The sequence below is a fragment of the Colobus angolensis genome, unplaced genomic scaffold (assembly GCF_000951035.1).
Source record: "Colobus angolensis palliatus isolate OR3802 unplaced genomic scaffold, Cang.pa_1.0 Scaffold122, whole genome shotgun sequence".
Lineage (NCBI taxonomy): Eukaryota > Metazoa > Chordata > Mammalia > Primates > Cercopithecidae > Colobus > Colobus angolensis.
The window spans coordinates 1,014,158-1,023,317 of record NW_012113364.1 but is presented as its reverse complement, the minus strand read 5'-3'; the positions used below and the strand labels follow the sequence as shown (position 1 = coordinate 1,023,317).

The window sequence follows — 9,160 nt, the reverse complement described above, 5'->3', positions numbered from 1 at the left end:
AAAAAAAAAAAAAAAAAAAGAAAAAGAAAATGTGGCACATATATACCATGGAATACTATGCAGCCATAAAAAAGAATGAGTTCATGTCCTTGGTAGGGACATGGAGGAAGCTGGAAACCATCATTCTTTGCAAACTATCGCAAGGACAAAAAACCAAACACTGCATGTTCTCACTCATAGGTGGGAATTGAACAATGAGAACACTTGGACACAGGAAGGAGAACATCACACACTGGGGCCTGTCGTGGGGTCGGGGGAGGGAGGAGGGATAGCATAAGGAGATATACCTAATGTAAATGATGAGTTAATGGGTGCAGCACACCAATATGGCACATGGCACATGTATACATATGTAACAAACCTGCGTGTTGTGCACATGTACCCTAGAACTTAAAGTATAATTTTTTAAAAAAAGAAAATCATTAGGCATCATGTAACAGTCCTGAGTTGGCCCCTTCTGACTTCTTTTTTTTCCCCACTCTTAAAAAATTCTATGAAGGGCACCCGTTTTTCTTCAGTTAATAATGTAAAAAAGATCACATTGACACGTGTAGTTCTCAAGACTTTTGGTTCTTTAGAGATGAACTAAAGTATTGGTCTCAACACTTACAAAAGTGTCTTGAACTTGATGGAGCTTATGTTGAAAAATGAAGTTTATATTTTTACACTTTTAATTCCATTTAATTTAATTTCCATGTTTCCAGATTTTGAAGTCCTCTCATGTGTGGCAGGGGAAGAGGCTCTTGGACAGTTCTGTGCCAACTCTTAAACACATTAGCCTGGAAGTGACGACATAACTCCCCCTCAAAGCCCATTTGCCAAAACCACTCTTACGCCGATCTATCTAACTGCAAGCAAATTAGGAAGATGTAGGGGATGGTGAGGGGTTGCCTAAGGGTATGAAGACAACTATAACTTTCTCTACCACGTGAAATCTCTCTACTGAAGGATCAGTCTCAAAGGGTGGATAACTGGCCTTATACTTTTTTTGATCTGGAAGCTTGATCTTGGTACATACCTATTGATCATAATGGTGGCATCTCTTGTTCCACTTATGAATGTCATTTAGATTTAAGGTACAGATTACTGGAACTACAAGTGAGTGGAGGAGAGGGAAAAAAGGATACCAAGAAACTCTGTTCCTCACCTAAACTTCCAACATTTATGTCTAATTTCTTAGTATTTACCCTGTATCAGTCCTTGCTAATTATGGCCTTAGATTCCCTGGAACTCTGGGTCTTAGCCCGATTTTGTTACTTTTCCCCTTCAATTCATTTTAAACATAGGTCTTGTCTATAACCATCCTTGACTTAGGAGATAAGCCTATTTCCAGCCTAGAATCAAACCTAATCCTGTAACTGGCTTGGGGTTTTGCAACCTGATAATGCCAAGTAATGCTGTCCAACATTTGACATGAGTTTTATTGTGTTTATTGAAGGATGACTTGAGAGTCATACAGACCTGGGTTCAAACAACATTTACCCAATGGAGATAAGAGACAAATGGAGATCATGTTAGCTTTGTGGATTATTGTGAGAAGGAAATGAGGTAATAAAGTATAAAGTGTCTAGCTCAGTACCTGAAATATAGTAAGCGTTCAAGAAAGTTATCAATTCTTATTATTAGGCTATTAAAATCAGAAAGCTTGAAGTATTTAGGCAGACGCATTCTAATATCTGCAATTTATATTGTACAAAAAGATAAGCTAGATTGATGAACAAATAGATGGGTAGAGATGTGAAGATGCAAATATAGTAAAATGTTAACAGTTGAATCCAGATGGTGGGTATATGGATATTCACTGTACAATTATTTCAGCTTCTCTGTATGTCTAAGTATTTTCATAAGAAAAACATTGAAGGGTATCAGTAGGTTTATACCTTTCACCTGCCCTCTCCAGACATACATAAGACTAAAGCTTAAAACATGCCTTGGACTGGATCCTACGAATTTAAACATCTTATAGAGCACCTCCCCGCCCCCTTAACTTCAGAACTGACAGGAGGATACTGTGAAATTATTAGCATACAATACAAACTTCTCTTGTCTTATACATTATTTACCAGGGAAAAATATGGATGAAATATTATCACAATGGGTCATGTACATTCTATGTGGCAACCACTCTTAGTTCATTTTCTGTTGCCTATAAGAGAATATCTGAAACTGAGTAATTTATATGAAAATAAATTTCGTTCTTATACTGATGGAGGCTGAGAAGACCAAGATTGAGCATCTATGTCTGATGAGTGCCTTGTTGACTGTGGTGACTCTGCAGATTCCCAAGGCATCACAGGGCATGTGGAGAGGGGGCTTAGTGTGCAAACATCCTAGCTCAGGTCTCCCTTCCTCCTCTTCTTATAAAGCCATCAGTTCCTCTCCCGTGATAACCCGTTAATCTATTGACCCATTAAACCATTAATCCAATAATTGATTGATCAGTTCATAAGGGCAGAACCCTTGTGATTTAATCATCTCTTAAAGGCCCCCTTTCCTCTCCCTCAATACTGCCACACTGGGATTAAATGTCTCCATTTCCCATGAGTTTTGGAAAGGAAAAATATTCAAACCATAGCAGATTATAATTTAATTTGGAATATAAAACAGACTATGTATTCCACAGAGACACCAGGAATTTTAGGGAAACAGAAGAAATTCTGGGTAAATAGAGGTTATGGAAGCACAGCCCAGCAAGTTATACTCAGGAAATCTACCTCAAAGAGGCCAGGTGTGGTGGCTCACGCCTGTAATCCCAGCGGGTGGATCACAAGGTCAGGAGATCAAGATCATCCTGGCTAACATGGTGAAACCCCGTCTCTACTAAAAATATAAAAAATTAGCCGGGCTTGGTGGCACGCACCTGTAGTCCCAGCTATTTGGGACACCAAGGCAGGAGAATTGCTTGAACCCGGGAGGCAGAGGTTGCAGTGAGCCAAGATCGCACCACTGCACTCCAACCTGGGCAACAGGGTGAGACTCCACCTGAAAAGAAAAGAAAAGAGGCCAGGCGCAGTGGCTCAAGCCTGTAATCCCAGCACTTTGGGAGGCCAAGGCAGGTGGATCACAAGGTCAGGAGATCGAGACCATCCTGGCTAACACAGTGAAACCCCATCTCTACTAAAAATACAAAAAAATTAGCCAGGCATGGTGGTGAGTGCCTGTAGTCCCCAGCTACTTGGAAGGCTGAGGCAGGAGAATGGTGTGATCCTGGGAGGCAGAGCTTGCAGTGAGCCGAGATCACACCACTGCACTCTAGCCTGGGTGACAGAGCAAGACTCCATCTCAAAGAAAAAAAAGAAAAAGAAAAAAGCAAAGAAAAGAGAAGAAAAACCACCTCAAAGCTACAGCAACAACCGTCCCTTGGCTTCCTGAAACCTCTGGTAGCAACCATACAAACCACAGAAATTGGCAAGATCTATTCTTACCAATCAAACCACAGAGTTGACAGACTCTCAAGGGGTACAAGTATGAAATTCGTAGACTCATAATGTTTAAAGTAACATTGCATAAAATCCATTCAATTCTTCTCATTTTACAAGGGAAGAAAGAGAAGTCCGAAAGCTAATTAAGACATTGAAGGTGATAATGATTTTGATTTTAAACTCATCTCCACCCTCTTTTCTAGTAAAAGTGCTAAAAGTGTATCTTGGGGATGATTTACTCTACCCTCATTATCTCTCCATGAGCACTCCCCGCCATACACATACACAGCTTCTGTAAATAACCAAGATGTAATTTAAGAGTCCTGATGTGGCTCTGCACACCCATTTCAAGCCAAGTCTTCTAGGCATCCCTCCAAGCCAACTGCCAGCCCCAAGTGCCTCCTACATGCAGGTTCTACAGCCACTATTTCACCCCTCCAAGTTCCTTGCCTACAGCCCTAGTAGAAGATGTAATGACTCCTGACCTGGACTTTCTCAATGTCCTCCTTACACCTTCCCAACCCTCAGTCTCTCCCCTCAATAGCTCTTATAGATCCTGCAGACCAATCTTTCTAGGTATGCAGTTGTGATCTCATCATGACTCCAATTGGATGGTTAAGGCTCGACATGTCTCATTCTTTCACCTCTTAAGATAAAAGGCCATCCAGGAACGCCTCAGTCCTTGGAATGCATTGACTTCCACCTTCCCTGACATACCCAGGCAGTATAAAATATCAGTTGGCTCTGGTTGAAACCCCTACTTTATGTTTATAGTCTAGAATATCCTACTCACATCCACACATATGGAAATTTTACCTTTTCTTCAACACCTAGAGCAAATATAACCTTGGCCATGAGGAGAATCTCTGATGCACAGATAACCCGTGATATGGTTTGGCTGTGTCCCCACCCAAATCTCATCTTGAATTGTAGCTCCCAAAATTCCCACATATCGTGGGAGGGAGCCAGTGGGACGTAACTGAATCATGGGAGCGGATCATTCCTGTGCTGTTCTCATGATAGTGAATAAGTCTGATGAGATCTGATGGTTTTATAAAGGGGAGTTCCCCTGCACATGCGCTCTCGCCCGCCACCATGTAAGAAGCACCTTTGCTCTTTGTTCGTCTTCTGCCATGATGGCGAGGCCTTCCCAGACATGTGGAACTATGAGTCCATTAAGCCTCTTTCCTTTATAAATTACCCAGTCTCAGGTATGTCTTTATTAGCAGTGTGAGAACAGATTAGTACAACCTCCCTTACCTTTGCCCTCCCATAAGGCAAGGTTTGACCTTAAACAAAAGACATATGGCATTTTCCATATTTTGTCTTAAGGCAAAATGTGTTTTTCTTAGGACAAAATCTTTGTTGTCGTTTTGCTTTGTTTTGCCACTATGCGAGATTGGAATCTACCTGAAGCTCCAAGCGGGACAACCTGGACCATTCCTGAGCCCTTATCCTGCACCAGGCACTTCCTCCTTGTCATCTGCTTAAATATGTCTCCAACCAGGCAAGTGTCATTATGAACCCTCCACTGCTGAGCAAGACAGGAGCAAGACAGACAGGATCTTACCCTTCGTAGGCTCACAATAAATGTCTAAGGAATTAATTAATGTGTGCTCCTTTCCAAGGGCTTTGGGCTGTTTATTCAAATGCATCTTCTCAAAGCTTCCCCAAGAACTCAAAGATAAAAATGTGTGTTAGATTTTTAACTAGCATTCATTAATGATGCCTTATTATATATCCCTCCGATGGCCTTTCTTAACCCCATTCTCTAACACATCTCTATGTTTTTGAAGTAGAAAGGTTCTTAAGAGAGGTCAACCTAGTAATGATGAAATGCTCACAGGGAAGCAACTGACACACAGTTGGTTATAAAATACTGACCCCCTCTGACAGAAGGAAGTGAAAAGTCAAGTGGCAAATGATTGCTCTTCTTAAGCAGAAGAGACTGTTCTTGAGGTTGGGTGCTCTTGTGCTGAGAAGAGAACACAATGAGAATTTACCACCCTCTTGATCTTAAGAAAACAGCTGGTGTAGAGAAAGGGGAAATTATCTCTAATTCACTCAACTGAACCACAAATATAGCTGTCATCTTTTTCAGAGTAAGAAGAGTACATGCTATTGGGAGATGAGGATGAAGGACCCAGATGGATACAGTCTGGGTGGAAAGCTGATGTGACTTATTATTCTGCCCGTGAGAAGCCCTGCACAATTTTCATTCATGCTTACAGCACCAAGTGGTACTGTGAGCTGCCACTGGAATGAAAAACACAGTGCAAATATAAATCCATTTTGGTAACACTTAACTTTTTTTTCTGAGGGTATATAATTTTGGGGTCTGAATCGCTTAATGATAAAAGAGATACAGAGACAGCTTTTCATTCATTTAACAAATATTAGCTGAGAACCCAGAAACTGTGCCCTAGGGATGTTGAAGTGAATGTGTTATATGAGCTGAGACCTGACTTACCAGTTGTGTTGATCTAGAAGAAAGAGAGATCTGAATTAGGGCCACTGCCTAAGCTTGAGGGGGCTTGCAGTGTCTGTGGGAACCTGCATTCTCTTCTTTTCTGAAAATCATTAAAATTCTATTTCAATCTTAAAATGTTGTTATGATGAGGTACCTATGAAGATGTCAGCAGTGTGGTTATCCTGAGTGACTTCCACACTGCTTGAGCCAGAATGCACACCCTATTCATAACCAGTCTGAGCAAGTTGTAACCCCAGATGGTCCTGCTGTGTCGTGTTAGGACCTCTCAGAAGAATATTAAGGATGGGATCCAAGTACCAGCCCTTGTGTAGATAGAATTATTTTAAGTGGCCAGGGATACAAACTCCTGGGGCAAAAGAAATCCATTTGTTGGCCAGGCGCAGTGGCTCACACCTGTAATCCCAGCACTTTGGGAGGCCGAGGCGGGCAGATCACGAGGTCAAGAGACTGAGACCGTCCTGACCAACATAGTGAAACCTCATCGTTACTAAAAATACAAAAATTAGCCGGGCATAGTGGTGGGCACCTGTAATCTCAGCTACTTGGTAGGCTGAGGCAGGAGAATCACTTGAACCCGGGTGGCAGAGGTTGCAGTGAGTGGAGATTGCGTCACTGCACTGCAGCCTGGCGACAGACCAAGACTCCGTCTAAAAAAAAAAAGAGAAAGAAATCCATCTCTCAGAGACACAAAATGGAAGAACTAAGTCTGGCCCCAAGTTCAAAGGGTGGAGTAGGGCAGATCACGCATACCAAAATGGAGAGAGTCAGAAGGTGCAATGATGCATGCCTAGAGCCCAGAATAAGCTGGAAATTGAGCAAGAAGGAACCAAGAAAGTTTCTGAAAACAGAGATGGAGCATCATCAGTTTTAAGCCTGAATGCACAGCTGGATGGATTGGCTTTTGGATGATGCCATGGAGTAAAGGTGGACACAAGTACGTTTAGGCATCACCTTGAGTGGAAAAAAGAGAGCTTGATGGCTGGAGAAAGAGCATCCGAGTGTTTCAGTGGGAATGAGCTCTGATATCACCTTGAGATTGGAAAGCTTTTCACGTCCTTCCAAGGGAATTACTGCTCCATTCTGGAAAAAAAAAAAAAAATCAGTATTTAATATTGCTTTGGAGAATTTCTAGTTCTTCATGTAACAAATCCTTTGAAATTGCACTGAAGTTACACTTGAATGTACTGTATTTGCCTGCCATTTACTAATTCACATGAGTTGTTCTGCCTAATCTCTACATCACAGCAAAATCATTTTCATGCTCCATTTCCTGGACACCACAGCCTCTTATTTCGTAGATAATGTTCCTTTTTTCCACTATGATTACAAATGACTGGAAAAAAAAATACACAAGTCTCAACCAGCCCCATGTAATAACCTGCCTACTGCCACAATGTGAGTTGCTGAGGGCTTTTTGTTTACTATTTTACTCCATGTAAGATGGTTACATGTCAAAGATTTTTACAATGTTAGAGGCTTTTAGAAGATCAAGAGTGGATAAAGAGATGTGATATGACTTTAGACTTTTTGATTTTGGCCTGGTTTGTCATTTGTCTCCACTTGTTTCTTTCAAACAATCTGCTACATTTTTCCACAATTTTATTGTACCTAAAATTTTAAACTTCTTATTAAAGTATAACATTACAGCAGGGTGTATTTTTTTTTCAAAATTTGCCACAGCAATATATCTGGTCCCCAGTAATCTTTCAGAATTTTGCCATTCCCTAGCCAGAGATAGAGTAAATTTTTTCCTCACTTTGAAATTGAATGGGCGTTTGTGGCTGCCTTGATGAACAAAATTCAGGTCTAGTGACACTATACATTTCGGAGACAAGGTCATAAAAGAAAATATGGCTTCCACCTGACTCTCCAAGCTCATCTTTAAAACCCTGTTGCCATGTTGTGGGGAAGCCCAGACCACACGTGGAGGCCCCATGTAGGTGTTCCAGGCAAAAGCCTCAACTAAGGTTTCACCCAAAGCTAACACCATTTCAATTCCATTTTAGCCAGCATCAGTTGGAAGATGTGGAAGTGAGAAAGCGTCACATAATCCTAGTCCCCAGCCTTCCAGCTGCCCCAGCTGATGATGAAAGTAGTGAACACAAGTTATCCCTGCCAAGCTCTGCCCAAATTGCAGATTCATGAGAACAGTTAATGTTGCTTTAAGCCACCAAGTTTTGCAGTGATTTGTTACCCATCACTGGGTGACTAGAACCAACACTCACACAGAAGACACATGTCATAATTATACAGGTTGATGAATTTTCACAAACTGAACACAGCCATGCAACCAGCACTCAGATCAAAAAATAGCTTCTCAGAAGCCTCATCACTCTTCTGGTTCCTCCCTCCAAAAGACAGGTACCATCCTAATATTTTTTGCCTAATTAATGTTTTTGCCTATCCTAATTAAATTTCTTTTTTGCCTATTTTAGTATTGACCAAAGCTGTCACATGGCTGTTGTGACCCCATTAGCAGCAACTTGCCCGGGACAATGAGGTAAGACCCCAGCCAAGCAACTCCTGCTTTTGGGAGGGTTCCAAGTTAGAAGACAATTGCTGTATGCTATGAACTGAACCACATCCCCCTAGAATTCATGTTTAGAAGCCCTAACCCCCAGCGTGACTGTATTTGGAAATAGGACTTTACAGGAGGTAATTAAAGATAAATGAGGTCACAAGGGTGTGGCCCTAACCAAGAGGCATAATGCCCTTTGAAGCAGAGGAGGTGCCAGTAGAACAGGCACACAGAGGGAAGGCCACAGTCAGACGGCAGCTGTTTACAAGCCAGCAAGATAGACCTTACTAGAAACCAAACCTGCTGGCACCTTGATCTGAGACTTTGCGCCTCCATAACTGATAAAATGAATGTCTGTCATTGAAGCCACCTAGTCTGTAATATTTTGCTAAGGCAGCCTGAGCAGTATTATACTGGATAATCAATGAAACCTAACATCACTGTGGTGGAGAGCTTAGTTGAAAATGGGAAAACTGTTGGGCACGGTTGCTCATGCCTGTAATCTCCGGCCGAGGTGGGTGGATCACTTGAGGTCAGGAGTTCGAGACCAGCTTGGCCAACATGGCAAAATCCCGTCTCTACTAAAAATACACAAATGAGCCAGGAATGGTGCCAGGCACCTGTAATCCCAGCTACTCAGGAAGCCGAGGCACAACAATCGCTTGAACCTGAGAAGCGGAGATTGCAGTGAGCCAAGATAATGCTACTGACTCCAGCCTGGGTGACAGA

The 9,160-nt window shown here is 41.9% G+C and overlaps 1 long non-coding RNA gene across 1 annotated transcript in view; it reads right to left on the bottom strand.

The window, feature by feature from the left end:
- Nucleotides 1-5,892: 5,892 nt before the first annotated feature.
- LOC105504600 overlaps nt 5,893-9,160 on the bottom strand; it is a 12,468-nt gene continuing 9,200 nt past the window's right edge. The window contains exons 5-6 of the long non-coding RNA XR_001000630.1: nt 6,865-6,993; nt 5,893-5,992 (exon numbers count right to left, since the gene is read on the bottom strand). This is a non-coding gene — a long non-coding RNA (uncharacterized LOC105504600). The remainder of the gene's footprint in view (nt 5,993-6,864; nt 6,994-9,160) is intronic.